General features: G+C 41.7%; 1 protein-coding gene across 5 annotated transcripts in view; it reads right to left on the bottom strand.

Annotated features, from left to right (window-relative positions):
• CTBP2 (C-terminal binding protein 2) overlaps positions 1-19,304 on the bottom strand; it is a 270,925-nt gene that overhangs the window by 158,286 nt on the left and 93,335 nt on the right. For 3 of the 5 annotated variants that reach the window (XM_032225572.1, XM_032225574.1, XM_032225571.1), the window contains exon 2: positions 17,040-17,138. The exons of 1 other annotated variant lie outside the window; for it this stretch is intronic. The gene's annotated coding sequence lies outside the window, so the exon portion shown is untranslated. Of the gene's footprint in view, positions 1-17,034; positions 17,139-19,304 lie in introns of all 5 variants that reach the window. One more of the 5 variants, XM_032225573.1, reaches the window with a different exon arrangement.

Genomic DNA, 19,304 nt, shown 5'->3' with positions numbered 1-19,304 from the left:
TATTACGTCAATCTTGGTCAGGTCGAACTGGATAAGAGCTATCACCTACAAGTCCCACAACTGACAGGAAATATTCATCTTTTGCATAACTGGAGGCTCGGTCCCAAATGCCTAAATTAAGAATCTTTTCAGCCTGCCTAGGAAACAAACTCAATAAGGAAACATTTTTATAAGCAGTCATTATAAATGATTAGAGCCGAGGTGGCGCAGTGGTTGAATGCAGCACTGCAGGCTACTTCAGCTGACTGCAGTTCTGCAGTTCGGCTGTTCAAATCTCACCGGCTCAGGGTTGACTCAGCCTTCCATCCTTCCGAGGTGGGTAAAATGAGGACCCAGATTGTTGTTGGGGGCAATATGCTGACTCTGTAAACCGCTTAGAGAGGGCTGAAAGCCCTATGAAGCGGTATATAAGTCTAACTGCTATTATATTACGCATTTTAAAAATAATCAATAGCAGATATGGAGTTCCTCAACCTAGTCCGTGTTTGTAGCAAAAAACCAAGATTAAAGTCTCTTATCTCCTCGTGACGAGAATCTAAATCCAGATTTTCTTTTCAAACAAAAGCTTGTTTTTAGATTTCAATTTCAATTTTTTTCAATTTTATTAATATTTGTAGGCCGCCCTTTTCCCTGAGGGGACTCAGGGCGGCTCACATAAAACAGGGAAGGGGGAATACAGACATCAAGATAGAAACATATAATAAAATAGTAGGCAACATACATTCATCATTCGGGAGGGGTGACTATCCTTATCCCCAGGCCTGACGGGCGAGCCAGTTCTTCAAGGCTATGCGGAAGGCTTGTACGGTGGAGAGGGTACGAATCTCCACGGGGAGCTCGTTCCAAAGGGTCGGGGCTACTGCTGAGAAGGCCCTCCTCCTTGTAGTTGCCAGCCGACATTGGCTGGCCGATGGGATACGGAGGAGGCCTAATCTATGAGATCTTATTGGTCGCAGGGATGTAATTGGCAGAAGGCGGTCTCTCAAGTATCCAGATTGTACCTTCAACTGATATCTTTGAAAAATATCCTACAAGTGATGCTTTTTAGCCTACAAATTGCTTGGGTCGGATGGGGGAGTGGAATAGAATTTTTCTTGGGGAACAGAAGAACACATTCCAAACTTTTTCCTATATATTATTAGGTCATACATTAGTGTTCTGACCCCCCTCCTCCGTCCAGGAACGAAAACCGAAACCAACGTAAAGGAGAATGTTTCTTTTAATCAGTCCAGACTCTTGTTGGCTGCAAGCCACATAAACAAAGAGATAAGCACTCTGGCAGCAAGTCCTACAAAACTTGGCAGCAATGCAAACAAACTCTGGCAGCAATCCAGCCTGCCAAGTTTGTTTCTCGTTAGTCCCTAACGTTGACTTCTGCAAGAAGGGCGTGGCACAAGCAATCTCTTTTATAATCGGGAGATGATCTTAATGAGCATCAGTTGAGCGTAATCACCTCTTGTAATTACACCTGTTAGTTTTTTCTTGACGCCGAGTAGCCCTTCAAAGGCGTGCATCCCGGAACAACTCACAGGTGTTTTCTGGATCACTCACTCTTGTCTCCTCCCCACTGATCCAAGGCTCAGGCACCACCCGGTGGCCAACCAATCTCTCTGCGCCCTGCTCGGAGTCGGAACCCTGTCCAGGGTCCTCCACCTCCTCCAGGGCCGACTCATAAGACCCCTCGCTGTCGGAGTCTGGCGGCAGCTCCAACGGCTCCTGCCGGGCCACAACACATTAGTGTCCAAGTTTAAAGGTAGATGGGGGGGGCGGTTGGTGTCTTCCAGGGTTGATTCCTCACGACTGCCTAGACTGCCCTCTGTAATTTATTCCACAAGATTTCAGATTTAGGAAAGCTGGATATACTTCCTTGGAAGGATTTGTTTGTACTTTTGTGTCAAGTCTTGACTGGTGACTTCCTGGACAAATCCCTAAAGTTTTCTTGGCAAGGCTTTTGGGAAAAGGTTTAATTTGCCTCTTCCCTAATGGCTGAGAGTGTTTGGCTGGCCCAAGGCCACCCAGGTGGCTTCATGTCTAAGATGGGACTAGAATTCATGGACTTCCAATCTCCAGCCTGGTAGGCACTTGTGAACAAATAAAATTATTTAGCTACCTGTTCTGACCCCCCTTCTTCGCTTGTTCACAGACGACAGTCAGACAGACTTAAAAGGAAATAACTTTATCAGTCCTGGCTCACGCTGGCTGCGAGCCCAAAATAAACATAAATAATGTCTCTGGCAAAAAGGTTACACAGCAGAATGCAAAAACAAAGAGCTCTTACAGCAAAACCAGGTTTACAGAAAGAAAGCAAATCACTTATCCAAGTGTCTCTTGAAATCAGGGTTACAGAAAGCAAATCACTTATCCAAGTGCCTCTCACAAACAAACCACGACTGATGAAAGACAAACCACGAACGAACGTTGACTTCTGCAACCAGGGCGTGGCACCATCATTCCTTTTATCTCCAGAAGACCACACTAACGAGCAACAGCTGGAGCAATATTCCTGCATCCCGACTCAATTCACAGCAATTTCTGCTGAGTCACAACAGCTACCTAAGCAGGAACGGTTGGTGCTTAAGAAATAAAATTCACTGCTAAGGTAAAGGAATTCCAAATTAAACGCGATCTTTATCCTTGAATCCGTCATCAGAAGTGGGTGACAAAAAATGTAGAACAATGCTAGAACTGGAGGATACAGATCTGGCAACTAAGATTTTCAAGATGCAGAGGACTTTCATTTGTATTAAATTCTCTGTATCTGCATGTTTATTACATATTTGTTAAAATAATTATATAGGTTGTTTTATGGTCCCTCCCTCCTTCTCTCTCTCTCACACACAGAGTATATACACACACATACAAACATTTAGAAGCTGAAATTAAACATTTTCCCAGGCAAAATTAACCAACCTGATTACTGCTACTATTTGACATTTTAGTAGAAAATTTAAAAATCTTACAATAAAATAGAACCATAGTTTAATTGTTTTCCATGTGTCAATACATTTTAAACATAATCATTTTCCATTCATAATAATTCAGTGCAACAAGCGTTAAAACTGACAAAAGATTCTTACATTCAAACTTTTGCATCGATAATTATGATATTAATTCTACTTTGTAATGTTTTAGTTAAAATGTTGCGTATTTTTTCTCTGCTGTACGCCTCCTTAGGCTCTGTTTCTTACAGTAGTTGAAAAGCTACTGTATGCTGCATTATTTGTACTTTAAAAATACATTACTTACATTGTATATAATAGCATATTGTATAAGTTATCTGTAGAATTGTAATTATAATTTTGTTAGATCATTTTTTTCCCATCACATTGCTACAGTTTTTGACAGTTCACAGTAATAAAATCAAAATAAAGTGTCTGCAAAACTGAACCACAGAATAATTAAAAATACAGTTTAAATATAATCAGACACACTGTAGAACCACAATTAGGAAACAGAGCTGATTGTATACTGAATTATATACAGTGATCGTTTGAAGAAAGTTTTGCTTTCCATTTTATTTGGTATTGTTTTAAAGTATTATTATTTGCAAAGTATTAAGCTATTCATGTAAAATCAATGTTATTTATTTGATCCCCAATTTATAATCCAAGCTTCTCGTGAATTAAAACAGCGCAACAACAATTAACACACCTTGAGAAGATCCAATAAGGATTTGGAGGCACAGACCACGGCAACAATTCCAAAGTTTTGCCAAATCGCAAAATGTGTTGTGATATCACAATGCAAGCTTTTGCACCGAAGGTATGGAATTTAAGTTGTGATGTTGCAACATACACATTCGCCATTTGTCTCACCCTGGTATACTAAATGCCTAAAGGCTGAATCTGCCTAACTGCTAAGCATTTTAATGACAAACTTAGTTTGGAGGTTATTAATGGGTTGTTTTTTTTGACTTGGATCCAACTCATTGGGTCAGTTTACATTATACTGTGTGAACTCAAAAAAATTGACCCATTCAGTAGCCAAGTTAAGCACGATAATAAGACTACAAGAAAAGAACGCTTCAGATGTATACATCCTGTTTTCTTTTCATTTATTTACCTTCTTTCTCAGTGTTTTTTTCTGCTGAGGAGATACTGAGGCCAGTCCCCTGGTCAAACTATCTGTAAATGTTTTCTCCCATGTTGGCTAAATTTGTCATCCGGAGACATTTTGAACAAGCACCCGGGCTCTTTTCAAAGTACATTAATTCTCTCAGAAAGAAGTACGGTTCCGAGAACAATAAGGCTGTCAAAAACAGGAGTGCTTGTCCTGCACAAAAGCTATGACACAACCAGCTTTTTCTCAGAATTCATCATTTTAAGATCACCCTTTTGCCCCCCCTCCCCCTTTCCTCTCCTTGCCAAAACCAAATGAATATCTTTTGCCAAGCGGTCTCTTCCTCCAATGCGGCTTCACTTCCTCTCGCTCCTGGTAAGGGGAAAAATCAACAACAGAGATGCCACAAGGATTTCTGGAGTGATGCAGACAGGGCTGCAAAGTAGCTCTGCAACTGAACCTCGAAGTCCTCAAAGAAGGGTTGGACCGCAAATTGTTTCTGTGGCTAGGATGCCAAAGGTGGCATCTCACTTTTGACAAAACTAAGGATGCGGATACAACTTTAGGGTTCACCGACAAATGCGCGCACGACAAAAGCACGCCGACAAAAGCGCGGTGAGAAAACCGTGATGTCGAAATCACGCCCACCACAGTGCGCCATCAAAAGCGTGCCTTCAACAAACAACGCGAAAACAACGTAATAACCCTAACCTTAACTCTAATCGCGCTTTTGTGGGCGCGATTTCAACGTCGCGGTTTTGTCAGCGCGCTTTTGGCGTGCGCGCATTTGTCGGGTCACACAACTTTAGATCCAAGAGACCTATGAGCAATTGGGAAACTAAGAAATGCTAACTGGTACCGCAAGCAACAGAGGATAACAGAGCCTTTACAAGAATCAAAAATATCCATCTACTTTATGCAGAAGTGGAAGACGAAATTAATTATATTAAGTTTTTCTTTCAGTTCAAAATAAAATCATCAAGCTTGCAATCCATCGAGAGCAGAGTTGTCACCAGGCAAGTGGTAATGGATGCTTAAAACCATCCGATCAAATAGATCTGATCTTTATTATTAGATACGCTATGAAGGAAAGAATAAATTTGAAAATGAAAGAACTAAAACAGAGTTTGTTCCACAATAGGAAACCTTCTTTGGAAGTCATTTTAGTGTCAGTGGATTTTGATTTTGCTGAACAATGTCACAAACCTGAATTACATTGCCATCAAAGAAGCCTTTAACACAGGTGACCACTCATATTTCAGTTGATGTGGCTACCTGCCAGTAATTTAGTACAAAAATTGATATCCAATCCAGATTTCTAGATATATTAATAGCACAGAAGAGAGATTCAATCATTATACCACCCAATGACTATTTAAAATGCTTTTAAGCAGAGCCTGCAAAGCTCTAGAGACCTCTAGAATGGCAAGCTCTGTTAAATGGGATATAAAATTTGCAATCTGCAGTATGAGCTAAAGTAATTCAGCACTTTATTATTTTCCAACAATGTAGTGGACACAAATACCACTTTGGTAACAAATCAGTAGAACTGTCGTACAATGCCAACTTGACTAGGGAAAGCCAATTATGTCATAGCGTCAGACCCTAAAAACCAAGAAGTGCATGTAGTGAACCTTCCAAGTAGATTTCCTTATTGTTCCAGGTCTATAGACACAATTTTGCCAAACTACAGTACTTACTGTGTACATGAAGCCAGTATTCTGGGAACTATTAGGGAGGGGTTATCTTCACCCTCTTTTTCTCACTCTAACTATCTGAACTGAGTTGTCATTTACTAGAGAGTTTCCCGGTTCACCAACAAATGCGCGCCCGACAAATGCGCACCGACGAAACTGCGCCGCGACTAAACAAACATAGTGGGATGCGAAAACAATGTTATAATCCTAACCTTAACCTCTAAGGTTGTTTTCGCATCCCACTATGATGTTTGTTTCATCGCGGCGTGGTTTTGTCGGGCGCGCATTTGTCGGGCGCACATTTGTCAGGTCACGGAGTTTCCCCAGAGTCAGACTCCAACAGCTGTTGATGGCAAAAAGAGCTTAGGCCCTGAAGATAATAGCCAATGGAAGGAAGGTCAAATCATCTATCCTGACAAAAAGGAGCCGAGGTGGCGCAGTGGTTAGGGTGCAGTACTGCTGGCCACTTCAGCTGACTGTTATCTGCAGTTCAGCGGTTCAAATCTCACCGGCTCAAGGTTGACTCAGCCTTCCATCCTTCCGAGGTGGGTGAAATGAGGACCCAGACTGTGGGGGCGATATGCTGACTCTGTAAACCGCTTAGAGAGGGCTGAAAGCCCTATGAAGCGGTATATAAGTCTAACTGCTATTGCTATTGCTAAAAAGCCCTTTTGATTTGCTTGCCTACCACTTCTGGTGTTCTCTAAAAATGTTTAGAGGAACTCCTAGTTTATACAGGTAGTCCTTAACTGACGACAACAATTGAGCTCAACATTTCAGTTGTTAAGGGAGTTTTGCCCCGTTTTATGACTTTTCTTGCCAAAGTTGTTAAGTGAATCACTGCAGTTGATAAGTCAGTTTTTAAATGAATCTGGCTTCTCCATTGACTTTGCTTGACAGAAGGTCGCAAAATGAATGGTCACAATCCCATGACATTGGGACATGCAACCGTCATGAATATGAACCAGTTGCCAAACATCTGAATTTTGATTGCATGATCATGGGGATGCTGCAAAGATCGTAGCTGTGGAAAAAAAGGCATCCGTCACATTTTTCAGCGCCGATGTAACTTTGAACTGTTGTAAATCAAAGACTACCTCTACTGTTAGACTGAAAAAGAAAGCATGCCGATGATGAAGCCGAGGTGGCGCATGGCGATGATGAAGCCGAGGTGGCGCAGTGGTTAAATGCAGCACTGCAGGCTACTTCAGCTGACTGCAGTTCTGCAGTTCGGCTGTTCAAATCTCACTGGCTCAGGGTTGACTCAGCTGTCCATCCTTCCGAGGTGGGTGAAATGAGGACCCGGATTGTTGTTGGGGGCAATATGCTGACTCTGTAAACCCCTTAGAGAGGGCTGAAAGCCCTATGAAGCGGTATGTAAGTCTAACTGCTATTGCTATTGCTATGAAGGAAAGATGCCAGTTAACACCTGTTTCTTAAAGAAGGTAATTATTTCAGCTACAGACACCACAATCATCAGAACACAGACACTTGATCTGCAGGAAGCACCTCTGTTCAACAACATGATCAAGAGGACCCTACACTGAAATGTGAAAGCCAGGTACTCCTGGAGAAGTCAATATGAGACCCACCTTTACCAGCCAATCAAATCCTCCCTCGCCCCAAAATAGAAGCAACACCCACAAGGATACAATATGATGGAGCCTTGCAACAAGACTCATTTGATAAAATCAGCCATAACTAATCAAGCAGGCCCAAATACATTACATAGGCAATCTCAGCCTTATCATTAAAAATATACTTAACATATGGACACAATAAAGTAAAAGCATTAAGGCTCAAGTCAAAGATACATGGGAGCTTTGATATGTACATTAGCCTGATCGGTTCCACCACAAAACCGCGCTCGACTAAACCGCATCCGACTAAACCACGTCGCTGACGTCATCAAAAGGGCGACAACAGCGCGGAGACAGAAGCACACTGTAAACCCTAAACCTAAAATTAACCCTTAAACCTAACCCCCCTAAACCTAATCCTAAACCTAACCCTAACCCTAACCCTTAACCTAACCCTAAACCTAACCCTAATCCTTAACCTAACCCTAATCCTTAACCTAACCCTAAAGCTAACCCTAAACCTAACCCTTACCTTAAGTTGAATCGGCTTGCTTTCAAAGCACTATTTAAAGCGCCCTTCTTTCTCTGCGCTGGCTGTTGTCGCCCTGCTGATGACGTCAGCAACACGGTTTAATCGGGCGCGGCTTAGTCGAGCGCGGTTTTGACGGGTCACGGCCTGATCTCTTAAACCACTCACAGATATGCAAAACTGCTGATAGAAAGACCATAGATAACAGGCTCCACCCTATATTGCTTTCCACACCACAAAGCAGTTTAATTTAATAACATGTAGAATTATATTTTGAATTACAGCTACTTTAATTAATTGCTAGGGTTAAGCATCTTTGGCTTACAATCTCTGGATCTTTAAAATTGACTGATTCTATTCTATCAGAAGTTAGAGGAGTTACATACAGCATTATATGAATGCAGCCATGGTTAGGAATGGTCAAGAAAGGGAATACTATTGGGCAGTCCCTTTAAAATGAAATTGATTTTTTTTCTGCCCTAAAAAAAAAAAACAGTGCAAAAACTAAACTTTCAAATAATCCAACAATGCCTAATTCAGGGCATAATTTTCTGGTAAAGATTTAGAGTAAAATTTAACTGGATAAAATCATTGGAAATGGGTATGCATACAAATAATAATTTTAAATAGGTAGTCATGATACAAGGTTAAAAAAACTAGCAGTGGCATATTTCTACTTAAAATCGTGAAATGTTCAGTGTCAAGTCAGATTATTTGGAACACAGGTATAAATCTAGATTTATAGGCATTTATTCTATCTCCTGATGGAAACCTTTTTAAAAAAATCAACAGCATCATGAGGACTCAGATTGTTGGGGGGCAATATGCTGATTCTGTAAACCACTTAGAGAGGGCTGTAAAGTACTGTGAAGCGGTATATAAGTCTATGACAAATCATGGCACGACAAAACCGCGCTCGACTAAAGCGCGCCCGATTAAACCGCGTCGCTGATGTCATCAGCAGGGCGACAACAGCGAGCGCGGAGAAAGAAGGGCACTTTAAATAGCGCTTTGAAAGCAAGCCGATTCAAGTTAAGGTAAGGGTTAGGTTTAGGGTTAGGTTTAGGGTTAGGTTAAGGGTTAGGTTTAGGGTTAGGTTAAGGGTTAGGATTAGGTTTAGCGTTAGGTTAAGGGTTAGGTTTAGGGTTAGGATTAGGTTTAGGGGGGTTAGGTTTAGGGGTTAATTTTAGGTTTAGCGTTTACAGCGTGCTTTTTTCTCCACGCTGTTGTCGCGCTGTGATGACGTCAGCTACGCGGTTTCGTCGAGCGCCCTTTAGTCGAACGCGGTTTTGTGGTGGAACCATGACAAATGGAATCATGATAAATTTATTTGGCTAATTGCCCTGTTTCAAATGCAGGAAGTCATGAATCAACTTCCAAGATTTTTTTCCTTTCTTTCTTTGAATGTTGCTACTATTAAAAGGATTTCTCCTGCAGTTAGTTTATACGCTCCAGCTCATTAACATCTCCTAATACCAGAACCTTAGCCTCATTAAGCATAGTAGTTCTGAGGAACATATTCTCCGTTCATCTTCACAAAGAGAGATTCTCCTTGGTGTCCCAGCTGTAGCACTGCGTGCTACCAAAAGAGGGATCACCCTTGTAATAAAAATACTACAGGATCCCACATAAGTCACAGCAGGGGCAAGGACATTTATTAGCTAGTGCACAATTTGCAGGCTTGCTGGAGGAGGTGGAAATTCCTCTGCCATCAACACAGCTTGCTCTACAGAATAGCACGGAAACTGCTAAATATGGGCTTGCGAGCACAAATGTTTGGATCATTTGTGTTTCCCCAAGTAAGGTGTGGGGAGAAAGGCTAAGAAACCCCCAAACAAAGCCAAAAGCAAAATAAATAAGTGGCAAGTTTCTAATTTTTGGTATGACACAATACACACTAAAAGCAGGGTTTTCTACCTTTGGCAACTTGAAGGCACATGGACTTCAATTTTCAAAATTCCCCAGGCAAATTGGAGAGTTGGTAGTCCATGCATCTTAAAGTTGGGAAAACTTGACGAGTTGAAGACATGTGGACTTCAACTCCCAGATTTCCTCAGCTTGTCATGCTGTCTGGGCAAATTCCGGGAGTTGTAGTCCACAGGTCTTAAAAGTTGCCAAGTTTGGAGACCCCTGCCCTAAAACATCTGATTAAATTGACCCCATGCTGAGAAGCTGGAACAGACAGAACTCAGCTTTTGTTTCCCTTAAAACCCTTTCCCATGAAATCCCATTTATACAATGGCAGCAAATGGCGGAACCTAGACCATGCCTTTATAATTTCATATGGCTCATTAGAAAAACAGGTTTAACTACTAGCTTGTTTTTGATTTGCTAGATGCAGGCAGGGGCACTATGGAAAGCTGATGCCTCCTTAAATATAAACTCTGGATATGTTGCCAAGAGAAATCCCTGGTCCCTATTGCACGGAGCAGCAAGAAAACTTGCGCAACTTTCCAAAAAATTTTCTTTTGGGGGGTCTCTGCAATTGGAAACCTGACCAGGGGACATCTGCTTTTTCTATACTACTATATTTCCCTGCCTTGCAGTCAGAGAGACAGAGACAGAGACAGAGACAGAGAGAGAGAGAGAGAGAGAGAGAGAGTGGTTAGGGTGCAGTAGTGCAAGCCACTTTAGCTGATTGTGATCTGCAGTTCAGCGGTTCAAATCTCACCGGCTCAAGGTCGACTCAGCCTTCCATCCTTCCGAGGTGGGTGAAATGAGGACCCGGACTGTGGGGGCAAGTTGCTGACTCAATTTGCTAAAAAAATTGTAAACCGCTTAGAGAGGGCTGAAAGCCCTATGAAGCGGTATATAAGTCTAATAAATAAATAAATAAATAAATAAATTACTTTGGTGCACTTAAAAAGGTGGCAAACTGCATACATTTGTTTATTGAAACACTTGTACAGCATCCCATCTTAAAACTAGAACCCTGGGCAATGTACAATAATGAAAACAGAGGTGGGAAGAGCTTGGTGCCATAACAAAACTTCCTAGATGTAAATCACAACATTCTCTTTTAAACCCAGCTTCATACACACACACCCCTGATGCCTGGGGGGAAATCCAACTCTTCACTGTTTTCCAGAAGGTTAAATGATAGGGTCCAGTCAGATCTCAAAAGAAGGAGTATTTTCATAGGACAGGGGCTGCCATAGAACAGGTGCCAGGTCTGCAGCCATCTTTTCCTTTGGATCTTTGGCGAGCCGAGGTGGCGCAGTGGTTAGAGAGCAGTACTGCAGCCACTTCAGCTGACTGCTAAGCTGCAGTTCAGCGGTTCAAATCTCACCGGCTCAAGGTTGACTCAGCCTTCCATCCTTCCGAGGTAGGTAAAATGAGGACCCAGATTGTTGTTGGGGGCGATATGCTGACTCTGTAAACCGCTTAGAGAGGGCTGAAAGCCCTATGAAGCGGTATATAAGTCTAACTGCTATTGCTATTTGGCTGCCACACTTTCTATTATTCTACTATGCATTTTCTATTGTGGGAAAATGAGAGGGGGGGATTGTAGGAGTGAGATGCAATGTAGCCATAACAAAATTCTTTCTAGAAAGCCAAGGTCATCCTTTGTCTTTGCACCTCTGCACCTGAACCGGAACTGGATGGGTGGACCTGGCAGCATAGCAATGGAAGATTGGACCATGTGATGGACTTGTGGGTGTGGGGGCAAGATCTTGAACTTTCAACTAAGTGGGGGAAACCGGGAAGCTTTCAAATTTGGGTTTTCCCAGAGGTGCCAACATGGCTCTCTTAATACATTGGAACTTTGAGGAGCCGAGGTGGCGCAGTGGTTAGGGTGCAGTACTGCAGGCCACTTCAGCTGACTGCTATCTGCAGGTCAGCGGTTCAAATCTCACCGGCTCAAGGTTGACTCAGCCTTCCATCCTTCCGAGGTGGGTGAAATGAGGACCCAGATTGTTGTTGGGGGCAATATGCTGACTCTGTAAACCGCTTAGAGAGGGCTGAAAGCCCTATGAAGCGGTATAGAAGTCTAACTGCTATTGCTATTGCTAACTTTGAGCAATACTTTGCCTTGGACTCTGATTTATTTCTGGATGCTATTTGGAATCCTGATAAAAGGTATGCTTCCTAAGTCCCATTAAATGGCGAAATTTAAGGGAAAGACCTTTTCTGAATTTCATCTGGACCTCATTTTGCATACTTTCTAGAGAGATTCCTGCATCTCTTGAATGTGATGCCTGATGCATGCCTACTCTAGCCGATTAAATGCATCAGACATCACATTCAAAAGGTACAAGAATCTCTCTAGAAAGTACACCGTGACCCGACAAATGCGTGCATGACAAAACCGCTGTGTCGAAATCGCGCCCACAACAGCGCACCGACAACAGCGCACCGACAAAAGCGCGATTAGGGCTAAGGTAAGGGTTAGGGTTAGGTTTAGGGATAGTACGTTGTTGTCATCGCGCTGTTGTGGGTGCGATTTTGACGTAGCGGTTTTCTCGCCACGCTTTTGTCGTGCATGCATTTGTCGGTGAACCCACAAAATGAGGTCCATTGAAAGGGTTTTTGGTAAGAAAAAGATGTCAAATCACAGGACCACTGTACTGCAATGTCTATCTGGTATCTAGAAAGAAATTCATGACACGTGTGCCTTGTGGGCATCACCTTATGAAATTATGACACAAATATAGTTTTCAAAGAAAAGGGAATTGAATGGAAGCAGGTATGCAGTTGCATTAGTTTTTATGCATCTCAAATCTCTGGACATTGGGGAGGGGGGAAGTGCTCCTGGCAATGCGAACACACCCCTACAAATTCATTTATTAAACCCACCCCTGAAATGCAACAGAGATTCTATTGCTATATGCTGCAAACAGTATCAACAAGTAAATGCTGCCAAATAACTAGAGAAATCTCTGTTCAGGGCATCCACAAATTGTATAGAAAAAAGGGGGGGAAAGAAATCAAGGTCATCAGCCAATGTCCCACAAAAGAATATCTCTGCGCAATTACAGTAATGTTAGACTCTAAAAGGTGATAATGAAATAGTGCTGCTGGAACTTCATAACAACGCTCTAATTTAATCTTTAGGGGGGAAAAACACACACAGCAACTTATTTGGAATTATGGTTATCCTGAATCTCTCAAGGAAAACATTTTTTGTTTGTATGTTTCCATTGTTGAAGCATTGTGTGTGTGTATATATATATATATTTCGATGGCTAGCTGATGAGAGCTAAATAGCTTGAAATAGATCTATACTAGTCTCCCTTTATTTATTTATCAGCAGAAATGCAACACAAATGTAACAAAGGCAACATAAAAAAATGGTTTTCTGCCTGGATGGCTCCTAGGGTGAGCTGAAAGACAGAAAAGGGAAGCAGTATGCTCCCTCCCATATTTGGGCATACCAGAGGTTGTGACACAATACATACATACAAACATGTTACAGGTAGCCAAGCAACTGCTGACTTGCGAAGATGGACAGAAGAAATTCAGAATTCAAATTTTGGGACTACTTATCTAAAGAATGGGATTTTTGGTTTTTGTTAAATGGAAACCTTCTTAATTGCATGGCTTCTCAATTCTTGGCAATCTATCTACTTTCCTAACCTTCTTGAGTCTGTTTAGGACATTGGGAATGCCTGTTGCAAAGCCTTAATAGGTAAAGATTCCCTTCCCATATATGTGCTAATCATTATCCACTCCAGGGGGCATGCTCATCTCTGTTTCAAAGCTGATCATCTCTGTTTCAAAGCTGAAGAGCCAAGCGTTTCAAAGCTGAAGACGTCTCTATGGTCATGTGGCCGGCATGACTAAATGCCGAAGGTGCACGGAACGCTGTAACCTTCCCACAAAAGGTGGCTCTTATTTTTCTACTTGCAAATTTACATGCTTTAGAATTGCTAGGTTGGCAGAAGCTGGGACAAGTAATGGGAGCTCACTCCATTGCGCAACGCTAGGGATTCGAACCACCAAACTGCCGACCTTTCTGACTGACAAACTCAGCGTCTTACCCACTGAGCCACCGCATCCCCAAAACCTTAACATAGATGATTTAAAAAATAAGATAATGCTCACATTTTGTATACTAGCCTTTATGAGGAAATAAAATAGCAACCTACATAACATCGAATTCTGATCAGATGTTTTATCATTGTGCAAAATTACTTTCTCTCTTTCTCTCTCCTATAACCTATAACTGGGTGATACACCATAGGGCAAAACCTTCTAAAGCAAGATACCTTAAATGGAATAACTTAAATCAAAAGGCAGTGCAGTAAGGAAATATCTCTGAAATAATGACCCTACAGGGCCATAGGGTTGTCCAGTGAATTATTTAAAAAAAACAAAACCCTAGTTGCTCTTAACTGAGATTACTCTCCTAATTCTGGTCTTTTGCCTGCACTTAAATCTACTTTGTGAAAGCTGGAATTCCTGCAAATATCTTGGCTTCCTTCCAAAATAAGATTTGGTTTTTTAGAGCTTTCCCCAACCCTTTTTCTTAAATGGAGATAAATAAAACTCTGTATCCTGCTTTCTGAGTCTTACAAGGATGGCCAACAAGAATTAAAAATAAAGTTTGTTAAAGAAAAAAAATCCCCGCTGAAACAAGCAGATACGTAGAGCAGCTAAAATAAATCATCAAATAATATTGACATTTCTTCACAAGCACCTTCCTCATTATGGAAGGGGGAATTTTTTATGCTTTGAAGTCAGTGTTGATTCCTGACTTCTGACTTCCCTAGACAAGTCCCTGCAGTTTCCTTGGCAAGATTTCAGAAGTGGTTTGCGCCACTGTCTGCTTCCTATGGCTGAGTGACAGAGTGGCCTAAGCTTACCCAGCTGGCTTTATGCTTAAGGTGGGACTAGAACTCTCCTGATTTCTATCCTGATTACCCAGGGTTATCAAACTCAATTTCATTGTGAGCGTCAGGATTGTGTTTGACCTGGAGGGCCAGGGTGGTGGGCAGGGCCAACTAAACATCACTCATGTTGGGGGTGTCTGTGGTGGCCCGAGTACTCTGCCAGCGAAAACGGGTTGCTGAACTCCATTTCTGGCTACAACGGCCTCCTGCAATCCTCTGCCAGGGAAATCGGACCTCGCAAGGGTTGCACACATCCCTCCTGAGCTCCGATTTTGCTGGCAAAGGCACCACGGGCTAGTCCTTCGCTATTTCCAGGACAGCCCCGCAGGCCGTATCTAAGCACCCTGTGGGCTGAATTGACATCCCTGCCTTAACCATTGCATTCAATTGGGTCTCAAGGAGATCTTTATGTTAAATAGTAAAATGACTATTAAAAAGAGCACCATCTTAGCTACTTGGATTAGCAAATACCTTAATTTAGGTGAACCCACTGAGAACGCCCTTTCTCTTGTTCTGTCAAGTAGAGTTGGTATATATGTATGTATGTATGTATGTATGTATGTATGTATTTTATTTGTGCTGATAAATAAATAAAGGGACACTAGTATAGATCTATTTCAAGCTATTTAGCTCTCATCAGCTAGCCATACCCTTACTGGGATTGGAACCTGTGCTGTATTGCATCTTAGGCAGATGTGTTAACCATTAGGCCACAGAGTTCCTCTCCTTATCAGCTGAGCCAGGGAGAAAGGTATATATTTATATATTTAAGTTCCTCCCATATTTGGGCATACCAGGGATTGTGACTTTAAATATATACTTTTCTCCCTGGCTCAGCTGATAAGGAGAGGAACTCTGTGGCCTAATGGTTAACACATCTGCCTAAGATGCAATACAGCACAGGTTCCAATCCCAGTAAGGGTATGGCTAGCTGATGAGAGCTAAATAGCTTGAAATAGATCTATACTAGTCTCCCTTTATTTATTTATCAGCACAAATACAACACAAATGTAACAAAGGCAACAGTAAAAATATTGGGTTTCTGGCTGGCTGGTCTCTTATCACGAGCCGATGGACAGAGAATGGAAGCAGTGAACTTCCTCCCATATTTGGGCATACCAGGGATTGTGACTTTAAATATATACCTTTCTCCCTGGCTCAGCTGATAAGGAGAGGAACTCTGTGGCTTAATGGTTAACACATCTGCCTAAGATGCAATACAGCACAGGTTCCAATCCCAGTATTTTCTCCTCCAGATCCTTAAAACAGAAGCAGGATAATAAGGACAGAAACCGCAAATTTAGATCGTTGTGGCTTTTAAATAATTGCTCACATTTCAGACAATGCTCAGAAACAAAGTGTGCCTACTAGCAATTCTTATGCTGCATTTAATACAGGTTTTTTTTTTGTTTCCAAGGACCCTTCCATGAAAGCTCTAAGTAGAGAGCATTTTAGCGATCCGGTTTAAGCATAATTTGATAGTTAATTACTTGGCAGCAAAACTGGTAGCTCTAATTGAGTTAAGCACTTTGCTCAAACCAGATCAATGTATTTTCTGTAATGAAGGATATTACCCTCTCTAGGACCATCATCACTGCCATCAGTTTCAAAATGAAAGGACAATGTCCTGATCAAATGGGAAACAAAAAGCGAATAAAAACAGAAATGCCATATTTAAACATAGGGCAACTTCGTACTTGGCAAATTGCAATTCCTAAAGCAATACAAGAACAGTACACCATTTCTAGCTTAAGCAAAAGAATTCCAAATAGATATGAGAAGCTATAGCATGAAATGTATAGCCTCCTACTTCTTTCCATAAAACAATGCAAAGTGGCATCAGAAGAGCTGCAGTAATTTCATCAACTACATGTTGGTACTCTGCTGAGTCACGAGAAATATTTGTATTTGTATTTTATTATTTGTATGCCGCCCTTCTCCGGGAGGACTCAGGGCAGCGAACAATTCAAGGGGGGGAAAAAAAGGAGAACATAAAAGACAAAATACAAATAATAAAAGTAGACAACAGTCGCATAACCATACATGTCGAGAGGGGAGGGAACTCATCACCCCCAGGTCTGCCGGCAAAGCCAGGTTTTGACGGCTTTTCGGAAGGCCTGGAGAGAGGTGAAGGTCCGAATCCCTGCGGGGAGTTCATTCTAGAGGGCCGGAGCTGCCACAGAGAAGGCCCTCCCCCGGGTAATAGCCAGGTGGCATTGGCTGGTAGATGACACCCGGAGGTGAAGTAAATATGGAGGCTGAGTCACAAGAAATATGAATGGGAACCAGATTGGGGAAATCTTCAGTACAATATTAGAATTTCATACAATTCCTACCTTACCAGAAAAACGAAGAGTATAAACAACGCCAGCAAGTCATTTCAATAGAGTTGTCACATCACCAGGACAAAATTTCACGGGATAATTTGAATCTGTATTGCCTATAAAATTAAAAAATAAATAAAAATCCATTCATTGTGTCAATCAATACACCTGCTTTCATACTGAGACAAAATCTGAGAGATGCATTAAAGGATGGTTTTGATTCAAACCTAATCAATTGAAATGACTAATCAGGAAGATTAATTTAGTAGAATCTTCATTTCTATTAAAAATGCATATCTTGCTGTTTGTGTAACCTATGCATTTTTCATTACTCAGAGACGTAGATTTACCATTTAAAGAAATCATTTAGTCAGGTTTTTAAAACTAATTTTCATTAAAAATGAATGTCTTTTTTTGTATTAATTACATACTCTGGTCAATAGAACTGGAAAGCTAAAACAACAAAAGGACTGAGATTGAAAACTGGACTACTTTCATGAGTCAACCACATTTGGTGTGGTATTTTAAGTGTTGGACCAAGTCAGAGCAGTTCATTCTCAGCCACAGAGCATACACGGTGACTTTGGACCAGTCACTCTCCGCCCAACGTATCTCACAGGGTGGATGGTTGTGGGGAAAATTGAAGGAGCAAGGTGTATTGTGTATGATCCCCGATTGGATTTATTTGTAACTACTGTAACGCGCTCTACATGGGGCTGCCCTTGAAGAGTGTTCAAAGACTTCAGCTTGTCCAGAACGCAGCCGCGCGAGCAATTGTGGGTGCACCTCGGTACGCCCACGTTACACCTATCCTCCGTGAGCTGCACTGGCTGCCCATTGGTCTCCGGACACGCTTCAAGGTGCTAGTCGTTACTTTTAAAGCCCTACATGGTATCGGACCTGGGTACTTGAGAGATCGCGTCCTGCCAGTTACCTCCCAAAGACCTATTAGATCCCACAGACTAGGCCTCCTCCGAATTCCATCTGCCGGCCAATGTCAGCTGGCGACTCCTCGGGGGAGGACCTTCTCTGTGGCTGCTACAGCCCTCTGGAATGATCTCCCTGTGGAGATCCGGACCCTTACTACCCTTCCGGCCTTCCGCAAAGCAGTTAAGACCTGGCTGTTCCGGCAGGCCTGGGGCTGTTGAACTATCCAACCCCATTCGAGGTTACGGCTGTTGTAAAATTTTAAATTGTTGTTTTTATTTTATTTTTTTGTATCCCCTCCCTTTTTTATTGTTAGCCGCCCTGAGTCTCTCGGGAATAGGGTGGCATACAAACTCAACAAAATGAAATGAAATGAATAAAAGTAGGGAGGGAGAAAATCAGAGAATAATTTTAAAAAGGTTTACCCTGAGCCCCTGCAGGAAAAGCAGGATGCAAGTTCAACACAATAACAAATAAAAGTATATAAATAGTTCCAGTGACTTCCATCAGCTCACCAGTGAGTGTTTTCTTGAAACATCAGTAGCAAAGACACTTTCTGAACAGAATCTTTTCTGAACCTTTCCCTGAAACAGATTACAACTGGTATTATAGAAGGATCGCTGGTGAATGCTGATGTCTTAGGATGCTCCTCTTCTTCAGGAGTTAAGGAATGTCCTTGATACTGAATATTGACAATACTGCCAAGAAAACAGGCTGGAGAAAGAACTTGTTTCATTTGTCTATTTCTCCTTTCAAGGCTACTTTTAGTTCCTTCCAAACATCACCAACATCAGAGAAAAAAAATAGTTCTTACTTTGCACTTCATTCAAAGTCACACAGAAATAGGCTTTGGGACAATTATCAAGGGTTCTCTGTTTCTTATAGCCACACATTGAGAATTCTGCTTCTGATAGATACATCAGCTGTCATCAGAATAGACTTAACTCTTTACAAAAGTCCAATAAACCACAATAATCCATTTTACTGGTTCCTCTGCAGGTTAACATTTCCCCGTTTTCTTCACGGACATTTTTTCCACTGAGTCAGGTGAAACTGTAGGAAGTGGAACTTGATCTATTTCACCGGGAGAAAATGCTTATTGCTGTAATTTTTAAATAATCCTGCATTTATTATGCATTCACTGGTTAACTTAATTCTCCTCTTATATATGCCAAAGAAACATCAAGTCACCTCTTTAAAAAAAAAGATCTGTGAAGTAGCATTAATAGTAGGTTATTTATTGCTGGGGGGGGGGAGAACTTTGTCAACTGTCAAAACACACTTAAAGCACCAAAAGGATCTCTTGCAATAGAAACTCCCATTCTTTTGTCCTCCTGTATGAAATGGCTATTAAA

This window comes from Thamnophis elegans, chromosome 10, assembly GCF_009769535.1.
Source record: "Thamnophis elegans isolate rThaEle1 chromosome 10, rThaEle1.pri, whole genome shotgun sequence".
Classification (NCBI taxonomy): Eukaryota; Metazoa; Chordata; class Lepidosauria; order Squamata; family Colubridae; genus Thamnophis; species Thamnophis elegans.
This window is presented reverse-complemented; position numbering and strand designations above follow the sequence as displayed.